Raw genomic sequence first — 20,781 nt, 5'->3', positions numbered from 1 at the left:
TATATCACGATTTTTATTTTAAAAAGTTATATGGTTTTCAAGAAATAGAAAAAAATATCCAAGTTACGACATCCGGTGCATGCTAATCATCTGCATTAACATTATTTCATATTTTATTCTTCTATATTCAGAGTACCTTTTTCAGCAATCAATGATGTTCTTTATAGGATTATCCCGTCATGTATCTACATTTGACAAAATACACCTTACACACAAAATCAAAATCAAAAGTACCATTGGATAGAATACAAATGCGTTCTTTTCTTCCAAATGTATTATACGGAATATAGATTATATCATTCACTAATAGACAAATAAATGAAACGTGTCTAAACCAAACACCTTATGAACTGCGAGATTTGTTTGTCTAAAGCAAAAAATCGGTTTTAACGAGTTAAGCAATATTGAAGCGAATATAAAGGTACTTCAGAAGGTAAAACAATAATAGGTATGGTATATATATGAAAGAAAAACAACCGATCGGGATTAAATTTAGGTTACAGACCACCTATTCAACCAATGAGCATTTGGAACGTACGCAAAAATAGTCCTACGCAGAAATTACCCCTGTTCCTCATAGTGCTGTGAAAAAGGTTCTCATCTCATTTAAAAAAAAATTAAACAGTTTCTGAAAGGAAACACATTTCTGTACATTTTATAGGTGCATTTTGCTTCTTGTGATGTGAAGCCTAGTCTCCATAATGATTTCTAAATATACGCCTATGTTGTGAAAACACTGGGATGTCCCATGCTATTTATAGACACTTCACTTCCGGTGACCAGTACTGCACTGCAATTCTGCTAACCCCACATGCCAATCTGAGGATTGTGAGCTGACATATGTAGAATCATGCTGATATATAGTCCTAGGCAGGTTAAAGTTAAGGTAAAGTCCAGAGAAGCCATTGAATATTGTGAAATTAGCATAGAAGCCTATGGGAAGTGGAATTAGTAGTTTTTAGCCTAAAGTGAAAACCCAAGGCAAACAATTGATCTTCAAATAACGACGAGGAAACCCCCACACAACAGGAAGGCTACATCTGGCCCCAAAACATCATTATATACAGGTGAAGCGAAATAAATACCCCTATATACTCAAGTTACATGGAAATAATCCAAATGTAAAAACAAATCAATACATACAGAAGCCAGGAATTCCTTGCTTGGAACAGGCGCAAAAGAATATTTGTTTTATTTCTTTTTTGTATACATAGATTTTTAGTTTATCCGAGTTTCGGTAGAGAAAAGTTTCACTATATAACATTTTCAAGATAGTTAAATGCTATTAACTTTTACTGTATAAAACTGTTTGGAAGAAGCTCGGTATGCTTGTCTGATATAGCTCATACGTTGTTACCCCATGCGTCAATAGGTATTTTTATTTCTCTTTCCTTTTTTCGCACTTAAAGATTGATTTGAACACCATATGCTGTATGTAAGTAGTATCGTGTACACAAATTTCAATCAATGAAATTTGAAGAAATGACTTGGTTACATATGGAAGGAAATGGAGGTAAGTTTCTTTATTATGCATACGAATCTTCAATGTTTTCTTCTCAAATTATCTTGATAAGCTTTTAATCATTATTTAAGTATTCCTTGGTCTTGATTTTTCATATAGAAGTGAAAGTGACGCACAAAAAAAAATATGACATTTTGAAGCCAGCTTGTTGACATTAGAATACTTAATACATATCGGGAAATAGAGCTTCAAAATCCTATTGAAAAATCACTGAACAAAGACAATAATGCAGATATGAAGTAATGGTGTTTTCAAGTAGCAAAAGTGTTTGTGAGTGAAATTATATAGCCAGATCGATAACGTTTTGACATGCTTGTTTCTTATTTATTCCCATTTTGCCCAATTCTTACAAAAAATAATTCACTTAAATACATGAAATAAAAGACCATCACATAAAATTCCATATTGGTGTGGCTCTAACCACTTTAAATAGTGCAGTTTCTTTTTCATCGTACGGGTGCATGCTATGAATAGTTCTGAAACTGTTAAATTCACATTCAGATTGTCTTCGAATATATTTATGGGAAGGGGTCCAACCTTGAATTAACAAATGTTCAGGATGTGCTGCGAGATTATATTTTTGTTTCGTTGTAGAAAATTTAAGCAATATATTTATTATCATATATTTAGAGAAATAATAATCTTCCTGTACAAAGCCAACAACGAAAAACATGATAAATAAATATATTTTATACACAATGTAGGTAAAAGAAAAAAAGAGTAGTGATGACTTCAATCTTGAATCAACGTAACCCTGTTCAAGAAGCCTATTTATTAGAAGTATAGCGGAAACAAAAAGTCTGCGTAGTTTCTGCTATGTCTGGCATAACGTATGAGATGTGACATGAACACAAAAACATATATTGCATACCGTTTGACGGCTTATTTCTGAAAGACATTACTGTTTGTAATACTATTTTACTAAATGTACCATTGGAGATCAGATTTTGGCGATTTATTCTGCTGGACAGGGATATTCAGTATAAAAAGGGTAAATCGTATAACATTATGTATCGACTTTACTCAAAACCAACCGTTTTAAATGTTGAAGTTACATTTGACATTGATCCTATCAACAGATTCGTTTACCATTACTCATTTAAGGCTTTCAATCTTTTTCATTTCATCTAAAACACTTTAGATGTACAAACAAAGAAGCACATATTACACTTTATTCATTTAATGGTATAGATTGAAAATCGCAACCTTGTGCCTATCATTGGTCTTCGATGAGCGCTGCGAAAATCCTCATACTATAGGGAAGGCCAAGGCAGCTGCAGCTGGCCCAAAAACATCCTTTAACACAGTTAGAGCAAATGTGTTGCTCCTTTAGACTCAAGGAATATAAAAAAATGAACTAAAGGTGAAAACAAAACAAGACATACAGAAACCAGAAATTCCTGACTTGGGATAGGCGCAAATAAATGCAGCCGGGTTAAAATACTTTGGTGTGATCACAACCCTCATACTTTAATGTAGCCACTAGTTAAAAAAAACATTTCACAAATAAACAAAATTGGTTTATCCAAATCAATGTCAAGTATTAAAGACTAACATTTTATTATTATTATTATTTATTTATTCTTTTGTAAAAAAAAGGCTTAATTTCTTTATATTGTTAAATACTATCAGAGGAAATATTTTAACTTTCATGAATCAGTTGATTGAACATTTCTTTCGAATATATAATACTTTCGATGCGGGCAGTATATAATTCAGTGCTTTTTCAATAATTATTGAAAATCATTCTTTCTAAGAACCAGCACATCATTTTTTCTCAATTTCGTCTCTGCGTCAAATGTATTCACTACATCTTGAAAACAGCTATTCAAAGTTAACCTTAAACATCTGTGACGTAGATATTATTTCTATATTTTGTAAAGACATCTTGCTTATATAGGAAAAAAGTGCATGAAAACTGTTCTGTCATGTTTCCATCGTTCACTTTAACTTATTTTGACCTATCATTATGTTAATAAAACCAACTCTACCAATTTTTCAATGATTAGTGCTAGAGGTTATGGGAAATTTATATTTGCATGATGCAATGATCATTTTCTTTTGTTGCAATCATTTCTTATGCCTATAAAAGTCAAAAGTAGAAAGATCATGTAAACGTGTTGACTGTAAAAGTAGTTCGCATTCTACAATTATGCAATGCATTCTTAAATGCCACGATAAAATGAAATGCATAATTTTAGGTTACCCATGTTTGATTCTCTCATAAATTCTAGACAGGTACAAGTAATAGATGTAAGGTAGCAGGCCAGTAAACAAATATTTGTTATTCTTAGCTTACCTGTTCAAAGGCTAAGTAATCTTCTGACATCACTTGCCGTCCGTCGTCATCGCCAAATTTTCGAAATTCTCCTCTAGATAATTGTGCACAAAATTACTGTAGGAATTTATGATTCATGAGAAAAAAAAAGATTAAAAAAAAATGACCACCGTTATTAGAAATAGAACATAGGTGTCTAACGGCATTAAACAAATAACCCAAAAAAAAACATTGCCTTCAGCTAAATTGTGTCAGGGGTTAATATTGTTCAGGTTAAAGAGACATACTTAAGCCGAAATTCTGCAAACGATATTTACAATTGGTGTAGGAGTTATGACCCCCTGTAATAGCTTTTTTGGCATTCTTCGTAAGTACAACTTTGAAAATATTCTCTCCAAAAAAACAATTTTACATTGAAAATTTGCATAATTGTTCTGTAGGTTTACCACACAAATAAAAGTTTGAATTTTTTTTATCTATGAAAAAAAAAAACACGACCCCTGTTAATAAAAGATAACATAGGGGTATAGGGGTCAGAAGGCAATTGTTTTGCAACCAACTCAAAGGTTGTTGCCCTTAGCAAATTCTTGCAGAGTTATCATAGGAGAGCATGTTTTTGCAAATTATCAAAAATTGTTGCCTTAAAAAAGATTTGTGTAGGGTTATATAGTTCAGCATCATAAGACCGGCCAATACCAACATTTTCGAAACGATTCTTCTACTAATGTAGTAGTTATGGCTCCTGAAATAATTCTTTATTTTTCAAATGTACATGTGCAATTTTGAAAACCATTTAAAATCAGTTAATGGAAGTGAAGCATATGGATTCTTTAGTGTATTGTGCTCGAAATGACTTGTGTTTTTTCTTAATCCATCAAAATGTATATAACTGCCTACACTAAAAATGGAACATAGGAGTCAGAGGATTTTTTTTTTAAACTGTTGCTTTCAGCAAAATTCTTGTTCAGGTCTTAAAATACTGTTAGAAGCATTTCCTACATTTGACTATTCAGTTAATCTTAACTTAGCCTGTCTCATTGTCAATTTTTACTTATAAGCAAATGGTAAACCAGGTGAGCGATCCAGGCTCTCTTATAATGTTCCTACGATATATTATAAATGTTGATTTTCCAATTGTTCTTATCTGAATATCTTTCACCAAATTCCATGTTGAGAAAGTCGCAGTATTGTAACATTTAAAACAACAAAATTACAATACATTTTGAAATGTTCTGTAAAAGAGAACCTTCATGTTCATGTTTGCAAGATTAATCATGGGAACCAAGATTCTAGCGGAAATCAAAAGAATATAATTCTTGGACATGTTGATTGGAAGATGTGCATTTCAACAAAACATGAGCTCAAAAATAGAAATAGGATATAATGTCAAGAGTTGAACAACAAAAAACAAGAAATATTATTTTTGGGCCTAATTGAATTCTCTCAAAATACAGACATTCATACAAACAATTAAGTATCTCTCATATGACAGTTGTCCTCATTAACACTAAGTCCAAACTTTATATGTAATTTGACCATGAGGTCAAAGGTTAAGTTCAAATGTCAACCACTCCAGTACGAGGGGCCTCGCTTTGAGAAAATATAACCTCATACCAAATATCAAATGTCTAAGTAAAAAGATAAAAAAAATGGCCCAGACAAAATCTGTATGATATTTGGCCAACATTTTGTATGTCAATTGACCTTGGAGTCAAAAGCCTAGGTCAAAAGTCATCCAAAAATACACTCTACCTTGATGTGATTTACTCAAATGTCAAACAGGTCAGATATCTATGTAAAACAACCAAAAGGTTATCGCACAGACAAAATTATGTATCGTATTTTGCCAAAATGTGTATGTTATTTGACCTTGAGGTTAAAGGTCAAGGTCAAAGGTCACCCAGTCCGGTATCCATCACTCTGCCCTGAAAGGATATACCAACAGATCGAATATTAGAAGAATAGGTCAAAAAACAAAAAAAAAATATGTAATGGACAAAGTTTGTATGAAAAGGTCAACAAGAAGAAAATCTTTATGGGGTTTATTTAAGGTCCAGATTAGCAAAAGAAAAAAAGAAGTTATGCTACATATTTTTAGTTTTTGATATGTTTCAGTGGAGAGTACTAACTAGACACCCATGCATATATTTGGATAATATGGTCTTGTTCCTGTTGACAAGATGGGTCTAAACATAGCCTATTTTCGTCTATTTCAAATTATCAAAAATTAAGAATTTTGGTTGCTATAGTAACCAGATCTTAACTATTTTAACTGCTTTGTACTTTATTGTAAATTGTTTTCCATAAGACACACTTCATTAATATAATTATTTTATTTGAAAAATTTTCACCATGAGATATATGAAAGTACATTCAAATTGTGACATTTTTGTGATTATTAGGCCAAAATTGGTCGTTGCTAAGGAAATGGTTGTTGCTATGGTTTTTAATTTTCACATTTTGTTCATTGTTTTTCTTTACAATCAACTGATTTGATGTCAATTTGAATAAAATATCAGACATCAATAAATCAATTTCAGTGTAAATTGCATGATTGTTAGGCGGACTGCTACTTAATAACAAAAAAATAAAAATGGAGCCTTTTTTGGGGGGAGGGGGAGGTGTATCACACATTATAGCATCTGTATGAATCTAACAAAGTTGTACATTATCCAGAAAGAAAACAAACACAGAACTTATATAAATTCTTTTATATGTCCATATCAGGTTAGCTACCTGAAACACAGATTTGTGAAACAAATCAATGGCAAGCATGCATATACACTTGTAGACAATATGTGCAGATTAATTTGCATAAAAGGGAAAATCTTAGAACAAAAACAATGTTTGCATGAAAGGAAATGCACCGAATAAATGTTTATACACAGTACATTTCTTAGGATAAATGTAGATATGAATACGTGAAAACTAATCGATTTGTAAAATTTAACACTTCGTGCATTTGATTTGCATCAGAAAATGGATATTCAGATTATCAGGTACACGTCTATGTCTTTTTTGTTCTTGTGTTTCAGGCGGATTCATGGTACATATTGTTTTTACACTATGATTTCTCCTCGAATTAATTAGGAATTCCTTAGTCTTGATCTTTGTTATACATTGTAAAAGTGACATTGATGCAAAACAAACATGACATTATGAAGCCAGCTTGTTGACATAAGAATACTTAAAAAGATATCGTTAAATAGAGCTTTAAAGTATGTTTTTCCTTTTTTACACTAGTGAAACAACTATCAATGTGATTTTAATTTTTTTTTTTTTTGACAGACATTGGAATGTTATGTTTCATCATGTGCAAGTCCATGTCCCGATTCTAAATATATCTATAATTGTACAAGTGTAGTGGTTTTTTCAAATAGCGAAAGTGTCGTTGAGTGAAATTTCATTGTCAAATCGGTAAGGAATTGCTAAGCATGTTTTTTTATTGATGTGGCCCAATTCTTAAAAAAAAAACTTTTTTTATGGAATATTATGTGACGGACTTTTATTTCATGTATTGACCATACTTATCATGTGTATTGTATTGACATTTTTCATAATTTTTAAGTGAAAGTTTTTTTTTCAGAATTGGGCCACATCAATAAAAAAAACATGCCTAGCAATTCCTATTCGAGGAATATATATATATATTGGTGACATATAAAAAGTTCCATCATTCCTGTTTGGCGGCTGAATCTCTCACTGGAAATCATACTATATCAATTATATATATAATAATGGATGATGGGTAAAATTTAGCAAATGATTCCGAAATACAGGAGGGTTGGGGCGGCGTGGTTATATGTTATGCCTCAATAGATAACAGAGTAATCAAGGGAACCAAGGTTATAGCGGTAATTAAAAGAATGTAATCCAGGGACAAAGACCAGACATGAAAAAATGTACATACACAACAAAGACTATAAAATAACTAAAATCATACATACAAAGTACCAAAAGCAAATAAGCAACTCGGACTCACTAAAATTGGGAGCATGGACCAGGCACCGGTAGGGTAAGCGACTTCTGCTTTTCTAGAAACACCCGCAGAGTTACTACTCAAAAGTCAAGTCCGGAAAAGAGGAAAGGAAAACTATGACACTTTACTTCTTGAATAAATCAATTTACATGATGCAGATCGATACACCGTAACGATCCACGATTTTATGATGACCTCTGCAGTGATGACTTAAATCTTATAGCAACATAACCCGGTTCCAGAAGCCTATTTGTTAGAACTGTAGCGCGATACACAAAGTCTGCATAGATTCGGAAAACTTTGTCATAAAGTATGAGTTTTGATATGAATAAACCATATTCAGGTGCTGAAATGATGTTGTCACAGATAAAAGGAAACTTAACAATTCTGAATGAAAATTCATTACGTTTGTGGTAAAGTTTAGTCAATATGTTTTCTTTACCATCGATTTCTAAGTGGAGGTCAAGATATGATCCTGACCTCACAGCGTCTGTATTATTTTTCATCAAAGATTCTTTGGGGTAAATGTATCAAATCCCTAAAATTGGGATTGTTTAAACATAACACATTCTCAATATAGCGGAAAATCAGATTAAAGGATCTAGGTAAACGATATTTTTTTCTTTCTGATGACATTATCAAAGTCAGCCACATAAGAGTGAAGTAATATGTCAACAAGTATAGGAGCACGATTTGTTCCCGTTGGAATGCCGACCGTTTGTTGGAAACGCGTCCAACACACTGGACAAATGTGTTTTCGATTACAAAGTCCAGCATTTTGTAAACATCTTCTTCTGTATATTTGGAAGATGATTGGGAATTATTTCTTACATAGTATTAGGAATCTTTACCAAGAACTATATATTTGTGTCTAGGTGTACCGTCTTCTGTTTTTGGCAAAAAACAATGATGCATAATGTTTTTAAGTCGGGATGTTAACCGAGTATGAGGAATTGAAGTATACGGTGTTGGAAAATAGTAGATTGTAATGCTATTATATTCTGATAAGAGTCTTGAACTGAGTGTATCCAAAAGATTTTTCGAATTTGTCAGTACCACATTGAACTAATACTACTGCTGGAATAACAAGTGTTGTGTTAGGACTTCAGACCCTCTCTTGCAGCTGTTAGTATATAAGTTTTCATGTTTAAAAAAAGTTTGGCGGTACATTTTGCAAATCCAACTATGTAACGCTGTTTGTATTGATACTTCCAGAGTTAAGGAATCCAGTATATAGAGTGTTAATCATCGTCCTTAGTAGAAAGACCAAAATAGTATACCACAGATTTATGGTTTTCCGCAATCTCTTCTTTAGGGGGTTTGGTAGCAGTATAGGTCTTATCACTGCTATTCATTTCTACGTCTACCTCTGATAATAAACATTGAATGCAACATGTTTTGAAGACGAAAATCAATATTGTTTTGGGCTTTGTCTCCTGGTACGACAATATATTTGTCATGTATAGTAGACACTGTTTTTGCTACTTGGGGTCCTAAAAAATGATTTAGAAATTATAAGAAATTCATACTGGCATAATGCAATAAAATCTCTGCGTATTTTTTTTCTTTGTGTGCCATACCATACACATATTTTCCTGGTTCTTAGATAAAGAAGTACTTGCTACATAAAACAATCGTTACGAATAAGCTTCAGAAAAAAATGCATCGCAAAGTGGATCTGACAGACAGAGTCCTCCAATATACAAGATCGGTCAAGTTTCCGAGACCATGTTCTCTTGATTTATTTTATAATAAGCATTAAGTATATCTAGAAACATTTTGTTTTTTATTGATATATGCCTGCAATTGTACGTATTTCCTGTTAGGATGATTTATTATGGTCTAGAGAATTTTAGGGAACATATTTCGCGACAGAAAATTGGACCCTGTATGAATGTTAGGTGGTATACTACTTCTTTTATGAAATATAATAATGCCTTCTATTTCTTTTTTGTTGTTTTTCTATGAAACGTATCGTCATTCAAATTCAATTGTATAATCAACAACCCCTGGCTTAAACCAGGATCGTTTCGGTGAAAGCTTTTAAAATTGATATATCTTGATCGTGGTATTTTTTTATCTCCATTGATTTATGTAGTAACATATTTCACTGTACATAAAATGATCTGTTATGACTTCTTTTATCAAAAGCATGATTTTAATGAGTGTCAGTGTGTGAAAGAATCAGGCAGCGGGTGTACAATAATAAAAAAAAATCATTTTGACAGTTTAATTTGACTTTTTGCACGATCAGAATAAAGGAAAATGACAAGATTTTCAAAATCACTTTAGTCAGTCGAGGTAAAATTTTATTGAAATGCACTGAAAATGAACAATGCAGGGGCAAATATGAAAATATAAAATCATGCTGTACGCATGAAACGGAAAACATTGCCCAACAGCTCGGAATATCATATATGAAAACATTTGATCATTGCATGCAATTTCGTCATAATACTTATGTCTTATAAATACACATACTTATACTTGTATATATACCTGACGAAGTAGAACTGAACAATTTTATCGCAAGTGCAAACAATCAACTTCTTCATTTAAGTTCACTTACGAAACATCTGCTACTAACATCGCATTCCTCGATACCTCTAGCATCTTAGCAGGCATCAGTTCTCCATGGACCTATTCTCCAAACCAACTAACACACATCAATATCTTATGCCCAAGAGCTGTCGTCCATCTAACCTGACTAGGAGTATACCATTTAGTCAAGGTCTTAGGCTAAGGCGCATTTCTCCAAATGACGAATCATTAAAAATCGCCTAGGTCAACCAAAGAACCATTTAAGAAGAAGTGGATATAGATGCAAAATCATCATAGAATCACAATATTCAAAGAAGTAGTCTATTACAGTAAGGTAAAGAAGAAAACATGTAAAAGAACTCCTTGTGACCTAAGATACATTGTACCATCCCTATCTTAAAAAAAAGCCACAATACCATTCGTGACCACTGGGCCTCTGTCGAAAAAAAAAACTCAACTCAACTTAAACTCAACCTGATCTTTCCCGAGCCACCTACCATTGCTTTCAAACAATTTGCCTAGTATGACTATGAGGGCTGAAATATCTAAGCTGGTGAGAGTCGCTCCTGTGTTGACAAAAAGTGTTAATGTTGCCACTAAATGCACCACTTGTCATTATTCACCAGAATGGTCACGGAAAACGCTACAAAATATTGTGTAATGAACACTGCAGGAAATCTAATGTACACTCTTTAAAACGTTCCCATTTCCATTGTGGCGGAAACTTGAACGTCTCAAGGAGTGCTATACATTTGCTTCATTGTCCCATCTGTGGCCTTCAATATGTAGGTAAATCTAAACAGTCTTTTCACAAGCGCTTGAACGGACACAGAAGCGACATAGCAAAAAAGTCTTTATTTCCAGTGAGTGTACACTTCAGCATACCAAACCACTGCCAGGTTGATTTTAACAAAATCTTTATCATGGAATAAAACACGAACTAGGATAAAGAACTCCGTGTTTTACATCCACACGAAATTAATAATAATAAAAAAAAGTTCTTCTGAATTTGAATAGTTTCTGGTTACAGTGTCTGTAATTTATTTTAGTTTTGTAGTTTAACACAATGTTCAAGATTTTTGTTAACTCTCAACAAATTGTAAAATGTCGTCACATGTATTCACCTGGTTAGGTAATGAGTTGTGCTCACAGACAATTAACTTTCTTGCACAGTTTATTCAAGGCACCGAAGAAGACCATTAGTAGACCGACAATTTTGCTTATTACATGTTTTATTATAGTGTATTAACATCTTCACCAGTATCTTTGTGCAATTCTTCAGACTTATATATTTTTGTCTGCTGGTGCTGCATCGTCATGACTCGACGATCTGATACCCATTAAGTTTGCTTGTTGACAGGTACCTTTAGACCTAATATTATATATATGTATTCTGTACCTCAGTCACGTATGCCTATTTGACTTTAAGCATCCGAAAACTTGTTTTCTATAGAGATAACACAAATCAACAAATGAATTACCCTGAAAAGAAGGAAAAACGTCAAAAAAAAAAATAAATAAAAAGTTGAATAACGAATAGTAGGGTATTACTAAGTCAGTTTTATATAAAAAAAAAACATTCTCAAATATATCGTTCAAGTTAGAAGAATGAGAACATCAATTTAATGTAACATGTGAATTTACAACCTTTCATCTATCAAATAGATTCAATGTACCTGTATGTATTATCGCATTATCTGAATTACGTCGTTAACGCATAGAAACTTTGACAGTACCGATCTTAAAATTAGTGAAAAAAGTATAAGGGAGTATGTGGAAATTGCATTCGTTTTACATATACTTTATTAATAAACCATGCTGTCCGACACAAATGTAATTTGTCATCTAAAAGGCACCATTTTAATGCAAAATAAGAATTGTTACTTAATGAAATATACTTTAAATTCATAAATGCATACATATTATAACGATACTGATACTAACGCACAATTGATCATTTACAAGTGGTTTTGACACACTTTACCTGTGTTATGGTATACAAAAGCAACAAACAAAATCCCTTCTTTTATTCAAATAAAAAAAAAGGTTTGAGGTTTAGAATGACAGTGGTTTTAATAAATATAGCATATTGTTACATATAATTGTTATGTAATTATTACGTGAATCTCCCGAAAAAAATATAATCATTTGAAAATTTCACAATTATTTTGTGAAACACGGACGACAGAAGAATGTAATATTTCAACCTTAACAAGCTTTATTGTCCGAGTAACTTTGATATACATATTACGTCTAAATATAGATCCTGCTATCCTAAAAGTCTTCAATTCCTTCATTACGTGCTCAACATACACACGTCTCTTTCTTTGAACAATATTGAATCTACACATACGTCTCTTCTCAAGTCTTGCCTGTCCAGCCATCTCACTGGCCATGTAAGGTGTAAAAAGTGGTCTTGTGTTAGGGTATATGCTGTTTGCTAACAAAAACAAATTTGCAAGAAAGTGTTAGTCCAGCCAAGATCCGATCGATGGCAGCTGCTGGTACGCACATGCGTTATTATCATGGCCATGAAATCCTGATTGAACGAAGCATATGTGTTTTTGGTTGTCACTAATCACCTGTAAAATGCAATTTAAAATTAATGTCATGGTATTTAAATTATCTGTTTATTATTTTCTGTATAAATGACATACTTAAAGTCCCGAAAAATATTATATGTATTGTAAAAACCAATGTGCAGCATATTTCTGACACGCTTGATATGAATTGAGATAGCATTTTCATTGCATTTAGAGTAAATATTGGTTTATTTTTGAGGATAGATAATTTTTTTTAAATACTCCAAGACAAAATGGGTTATTCGGACATTGTTAGCTCGGCTATGCCAGAATGAAACACAAATTATAATTGAAAAATTTCCGGCAAAAGGAGTGACGACGTTGCTCGTGTATTTGTTTCTTTGTTTGATAAACATGTTGATTTGTTTAATACTCTTCAAGTTTAGATATTACAGCACACCACACTCGTCTACCCTATTTTCCATAACCACCGCATTAGAAACAAAGGTTTTTACTGGGTGACTATTGGTTCGTTAGTCAAATAGTTAAAATAGTTGTATATAATGTAGTTAAATGGGCTTGTTGCCATTATTTTTAGGGAGAGGGTGTAAATTGTTTTTTAAAATATCAAATAGAATAGATGCATTATATCAGTATTCAATAACAATTGATTAAATTGCTCGTATTTTTGAGCTATTACGGTACTGAAAAATATAACATATTCACTTGACGGAAGATGCTTTCTTAGAGGTCCGCGTCATTGAAAGCTAGCTGTTATATAATTGAATTTTACTGTATTTAAACAAAAGGAGATTTCGTCCCAAAGAAGTATCCACACCCTGCTTAGTGCTGCACTTACCATGGCAATACTAACACCAAAGTAAGTTGGATATTGACGTAGCCACATTAAAGTCATAAAAAAGTCTATTCTCCAGTGTCGTACATTTTCCTCCAAATCTGAATTTGGCTGTTCGCGGCGATATTTGTAGTAGCATATCCCTGAACGAGTCCACTGTCTCTCCGGGTAACATCCAAAACTCGTACAGTAATTCATATAAATTGTTTGTCTCTATCATTGCTGGTACAGCATACGTTTCAAGTATCCTGTTACGTATGGTTGGGTTGTTAAAAGGCAGAGCAACTGCACTATTCCTTTTGTACTCGTTGAGAAAATTTATCATCAAAATAAACAAGAAATCCCCCTCTTTGTTAAATGGTTAATCTATAAACTTCAGCCTTCTGTGATGCATATACATTATAAGGACCAGTGCAAACAAATGTTCTCTTCTATCCATTTTGAGCATTTAACAATGTGTGGCTAAAATATTTATGTACTAAACTACATACGGTAACAACCTATAATTACATGTGATACATGTATAAAGGGATAGGTGTAATAACAAGATGTATACATGTGCGCATATGTTTTCTGCATGGATTTTTTAAACTACATGTAACTATGGAAATTGTATAGCAGAAATATATTTTTTATTTGCCACATTTTTTCTGTAAAAAAATCAACAAATTACAATTTTACGTATCAGTACTGATGCTGGTTTACTTTTTTGTTAAGTATATTCATACTTTGTATGGTGAAAAGTTGTTATTTTTTCATCATGTTGTTAGACGATTTTGAAGCAATGCAATCCAAGATTTGCCCTTGTACCTATACTTTCTTGCAAAGCCAACCACGCGGTTATCTTTCTTAATCATGGCTTCCAGACCACACATAGAAATTTCTTTCATTGGAAAATTGCTCACCGCAAGAGCATACGAGAAGAATCGATGCAACTTGCCGTTTATTCTAGAAGAGGTGAAAAATAATGTGGATGATTTACCAGTTCATGCACAATAAATGTACAAGACAGGAGACTTTCCACGTCTGAAGCGCAGAACGGCAGACTAAATAAGGAAGCTTACAAAAGAAGGAGCTGTTATCATTAATCAGGAAAGGAAAGAAATTGTAAGCAGAATCAAAGATTTATAACAGCGTTGTTCTGGAGGGAAATGGGTACATCCTCTTCAGGGAAAAAAACATTGCCAGTAAAGTATGTATTTTATTTAATACAGAATTGACCGTAGAAAAAAAATATATATTTTCAAATAAATACTTTTTTGTATCAGTACAATCATTCATAAAAACCGAATCGAATAAACTTTAGTTCCATTCGTGTACTCGACTGATACAAATCCCTTACATGTGACAGCAAAACATAATTATTTGTGGAATGCTCGAATAATATGATATTTTATTGAAAACGACAGTTACGCGTCATTGAATTAACTTACACTATTGTAGATATAAATTTTGTCCAGTTAACATTGATACACAAGTGTAATTATTTACTTTATTTTATTCAAATTTACATTATTATCAAAAAATAAAGAATTCCGTTTCTAACATGAATAAATAACGAAAATAAATGTTAAACATACACACACAAGGTTCAACTATTTCACAGTGTGCATAAACTTCATCATGTTTTGTGCAGATAACTGTTTTATGCATGAGAGAAATACTATTAAAACTTTAAATTTAATGGTAAGCTATAAAGAGGTCATTCGACCACGGGAAAACAGAAGAGGAAGTCGTAAAGATAATAAGGAGGAATATTCCTGGTCTAAATCGTAAACTAAATGAGCGAGAGAGGGTTAAGACAGGAGGCACTTCCAGTGAAAATGAAAGAACTAGGAGGGGATGTTTTTTTTTTTCGGATGATGATGACCAACCAACATCATCAAAACGGAAGTCTGCAAATGATCTGGCAAGAGAAGCGTGTGAAACAGTCAAAGAAGGGATAGAAAGAGGAAAAAAAATATAAGAAAATAATAGAGAAATGCATAGACAAATTCTTGTCAATGTAATTCAAGTACAGAACATTTTTATGTTTGTTTTATTTTCTCAGTTGACGAATGCATGTAACTAAAATATGGTATGGTCAAAATTATACCACCCAAACACTAGTACTTCTCCAGATAATACACAGTACACAGTTGGAGGGTTTCTATAACAAAAAAAACCTTTAAAACCTATATAACTGTAAAAGCAGAGGTTACGTATAACCATTACCGCCCCATACAGTCCAGTGATGTTTTAGGTGATGGACTTCCATATCAGGTCAATAACGTAGATGTATGATATTACTCAATCGTTTTCCCGTCCTAATCGTATCTTCTGTATGTGATTAAATTCAAGATCAACATAATTAAAACATTATAACCTCCTGTACATTTATAACTATGGCATCAAAACATACTAGTTGAAAATGGAAATGCATTTTATTGTTGAGTTCATAAATATATGCAAATGATAACGTGACGGATAAGGGAAATACTTTTATTTCGGTTATTTTTTTAAGTATGTTTTTTCCGACCCAGTCGGTATAGTTCTGCTTCTTGCTCTTTGACCTTAAGGACGCTCTTTTCTGGAAACGCAAGTCACCTGATAGCAATCATGTTTCCCGATTGGCCAAATACTTATAACTTTGTAGCGTTCATAAAAACTGTACAGAAAATTTGAAATTGCGTTAGAAAAAAACTGTATCAAAAATTTGAATTTGCGTGTCATGTGTCATTTTCTTTTAAGAATATTTTCTATGACTCCTTGAAGAAATGTAAAAACTTAGACGTAAAATTTTAATGCGTCGGCTATCTTTTTTTCAAAGATAGTACTTATTTTTTTTTCTGCTTGTGTTTAACTAGTTTGCGAGGTATGCCTACAAAAATATTGGACATGCTAAAACCAGAATTTTAGAACATTCCAAAAATCATCTTGAAATTGGTATATTATGCATATATGTTTATAATCATTACCGACATATTTAAAAACAAAATTTAAGTTACACTGACTACAAAAAAGACTAAAGAAAAAAATCAAGGGAACCAAGAATATAGCGGTAACCAAAGGAATGCAGTCCAGGGACAAAGACAAGACATGGAAAACAGACACACACAACAAAAAAATGAAGTAACAAATATCATACATGCAAAGTAACAAAAGCAAATGAGCTACTAGATCGAATGTATAGTAAGAATTAAAATTTGAGATTAAGATATCAGTTGTTGGTATACATGTACATGAATACTTTTCGTCACCCACAACAGTGGCGCAGCTACATTTACGTCACAACAACCGTGTGTACACATTGGCTAAGCAACAATTAAGTAACAAGTCTGGAAAACGGGAAAAAAGGAGACTCAAGTAAGATGTCATTTATAAATATGCAACAAAACGTTGTACACTTCCTATCCGTCTTTGGCGGAAATAGTGTGTATTCACTATATATGTATGTAATGTAAACGTCAACGTGCATGTCGTATTGACTTCACTACACAGCAATCACTTTCTTCATACCTTGGGCCTATGGCGGATTCTTTTCACAATATGCATCACATTGATTTAAGGTAACATTTATAGACGACGACGAATGTAAACAGGATCGTAGGCAGGAGTTTGTAGAGGGGGTTATGTGGACTCACGAAGCGTGGACTCACGAAACGAGTCCAATGCCTCGCACCGCGAAGTGCTATCGACTTTAATAGTCAATAATCAACCAAAAACAAAACAAACAAAAAAACAAAAAACAAAAAAACAAAAAAAAAAAAAAAAAAACAGTGCGTATTTGTTTTATAGGGCGGAAAATCCTAACAAACTTATGAACCCCCCCTCCCCCCTGGCTATGGGTGTTGTAAAGATATGCATTTCACTTAAATTACTAATTTTGGTCCTATTGACAATGTGCGTTGCAACGTCTACTGCTGTGAGGTTGTTCAGTGTTCTCAAAAGGGAGAAGACCTAAATGCGGACGACAATGCACCATTAACACCTCTCAGTTTGGCCTTCCATATGCATATCTACAAAAAGAACTATATATAGATGTTTATGACCTATATAGTCATTTGTAACGAGTCGCGTGTCTGAATCAGAGACTGAGTAATATTACATTATGTTCAATGCTAACCGATCATTTTATCTTTTAATGTAAAGTACCCGTTCTCAGACGTAGAAAATATGTGTATGTTATTAAAGTTTTAAAAATTTACATACAAATGTCAAAGATTTGTCTTAACCTGGGCTACACGTAACTTAAATATTAGTATATAGTTTTAAGACGTATACATAGATGTTTATTACCTATATAGTCAATTGTACATTTCGTCAAATAAACTGAAACTCAAACATTTGAAAATAAAGTTTAAACCCATTATCTTCATGGCCAACAATAGATCATGCTTATAATAAGAATTATAATCCAAACAGGTGGCGGGTCCAGAGATTTACACAAATACGGATAGAATTCAATTTAACAAAGCAAAACAACAAATTGTTTAATTTCTTTATAGCAAACTTAATGTATTTCTAATTTGATTCTTTACTGTTACAGTGGATCACCAAAAAAAATGAAATAAGGCAGATAACCGTAATTTAAAATACTGACCCTTCTGAGACTCTTTCCTTGAGTAAGAACGTTCGGTATGTATGTTAATTATCCGATTATCTCTATAAAAGCATAAAATTCGAGTTATTGCTTACAATGATTGAATAATCTTGCAAAACTGGTGTACATAAATAATTTCTAAATAGTTATATGGTTGGCTTTGTTTTATTCATGACTGGAAGTGTTTAAAAGTGATTGAAAATTAACGACCACTTGTTGTTTTATTGTTTTTAAAATAATGTTTCATAATTGTTTCTTTTAAGTGGTTATTTATTTTAAAGGCGGGTCCATCATCCTTATGAAATTTTATAAATGTGAAGCCACCCAATCTAAAGCACTTCTTTCTATAGAAAATCATACGAAAGTAATGAATATATTACGCTGTTTCGAGTGTTTTCTATGAAAACCGTCAGATGGTTTGACGCCGTGATGAATAAAGATTTTCACTATTAGCAATGCGATGTCTTCAAATACTGTCGACTTTATTTCATTTTTACAATAATAGACAGAGGCGTGGTCATCCACGGGGTATCCTTTTAACATTCAGACATGAACAGAAGATCAATTCTAAACTTTGTCTATTGATAAACTCTCAAAAGCAATTAAAGCGCTCGTGTTTCTAATTCAGTAATCAAACGCTTTGGTATCAGGTATAATTGGGATCCTTGAGCCAAGGCCCTCGGAGTAAGATAGTGCATCACTCTGGTATAGAGAGGTAGAAATTGTCAACACTGACAGCTGTCTCAAGCCGTATAATGTGATGTTTACCAATCCAAAGAGGTTCAAGCTAAGTCAATTAGATCCCATAAACACTTGGCAGTGGCTAAAGGCAACCCTATAATTTATTTAATATCCTCATTTCTTTTAATAAAAACTCATTATTTCATCTCCTTTAACTATTAATGATATTAAACTATGTTGTTAATAAAAAAGTATTTCACGTAACAGTGATATTAACATAACATGAAAACTAATGATGAATTTCGAACTTTGAGGTTTTAACGCAGCATATTCATATTAATTTTGTAGAACACAATATCAAAGTTGTACAGACTTTTAAGAGATAACGAGCAGATATAAAACGGACTCACTGCCACAGACCAAAGTGCTAATCAGAGTATAGCGTATAACATTGCTTATGGAAGTTCAAAACGCAACAAAGCACAATTCATCTCAACTTGCAGCTCTCAAGAGGCCGTTGAAGCATTAAAACAGTATAGATTTAACAGTGCTCACAAAGACAGTCGCAATGATATTGTAGAAATAGATGTTGATAAGTTGCCAAGTGATGTTGACCTTATCGACTTGACTGATCTGCTTTAAGAAAAATACTTGAAGTGAAAAATAATGTAACTAATGAAAAACATCACAAGTTTTCACGAAAGTATTCTGAAGTGCTACTTAAAGGTTGGGTCCCACTATTGTGTCTTACAATTTATAAACGTAAGGACTCAAAAATTCTTTTAACACATCAATGTAAATCTCCTTTTCGATGGGAACCAAATTTTGTGGATTGGTCTAACCACGAAAACCATGAAAAATTGGTACTCTACAAACACTAGTACTTTCACAGTAGTGTACGCCTATGTTGAACACGGCAAACTAGATATCTTTTCGACTAATAAACCCCACAAACATGACCTGTTTTGCATTATGGAACACATTTTTAAAAGTAGCTAATATGTTCTTCTGACCAAACTCCGGCAGAATTGCCACGTGAACTGTAGAAGTTAATGTATCCTGTTTTTGTTTTTGTGTAAATAATGAAATACTCTCAACATCAATGTTAACATATGCATATGCACAACGAAATGAACACATTATTTTATTAGAACGTCTACTTCCATTTCATCTATATGTTTAAAAAATAATCAAGGAAACCAAGGTTATAGCGGAAATCAAAATAATGTAATCCAGGGACAAATAACAGACAGGCGAAACAGACACAGAAAAGAATATACAGTAATCAAAATAGTACATACAAAACAATAAAAGTAAATGAGCAACTCTGACTCAGCTGAAGATTTGGAGCATGGACCATTTGCTCATAATAATTCGCTTCCGGTGTAGACAAAAAATGAAAGGGAAACTATGACTATGACTATAATCAGTTTTCATGGTGAAGACGGATACACCATTAAGATCCACGAGTACATGATGACGACCATTATTAAAGATATGAAGTGATGACTTCACTCTTGTAGCAACATAACCCTATTCCAGAACCTTAATTGTAAGAAGTCCATTGTGTTACAAAAAAAACTGCATAATTACGACGAGCTGTGACATAACGTATGCGATGTGATATGAAAACTCAATGCAGAGTTGCTTAAGGAATTTTACCAAAGATGAGAGGAAGTTGACAAAACAGAATGAAAAGTCATCGCGTTTGTCGTAAAGTTTGGTCAATTGTTTTTACCTACTATTTGGGGTAGATGCGATGTATCAAGTCCCCAAAAGTAGGAGATTTTTACCCTAATATTTCATTCATGTAGTGGAAC

The 20,781-nt window shown here is 32.8% G+C and overlaps 2 long non-coding RNA genes across 2 annotated transcripts in view; one reads left to right on the top strand and one right to left on the bottom strand.

Moving 5' to 3' along the window:
- Positions 1-1,480: 1,480 nt before the first annotated feature.
- LOC148620094 (uncharacterized) lies at positions 1,481-19,552 on the top strand. The gene is made up of 3 exons (XR_015921722.1): positions 1,481-1,513; positions 18,227-18,315; positions 19,310-19,552. It is a non-coding gene; the product is annotated as an uncharacterized LOC148620094 (long non-coding RNA).
- The window catches only part of LOC148620092 (uncharacterized), a 47,867-nt gene continuing 39,488 nt past the window's right edge, over positions 12,403-20,781 (bottom strand). The window contains exon 3 of the long non-coding RNA XR_015921721.1: positions 12,403-12,902. This is a non-coding gene — a long non-coding RNA (uncharacterized LOC148620092). The remainder of the gene's footprint in view (positions 12,903-20,781) is intronic.

Source organism: Perna viridis, chromosome 4 (assembly GCF_037379345.1).
Source record: "Perna viridis isolate PV_CMFRI_1.1 ecotype Kerala chromosome 4, ASM3737934v1, whole genome shotgun sequence".
NCBI classification, from domain to species: Eukaryota; Metazoa; Mollusca; class Bivalvia; order Mytilida; family Mytilidae; genus Perna; species Perna viridis.
Note: the sequence above shows the minus strand (reverse complement) of the source record. Positions and strands in the feature narration are given on the sequence as shown.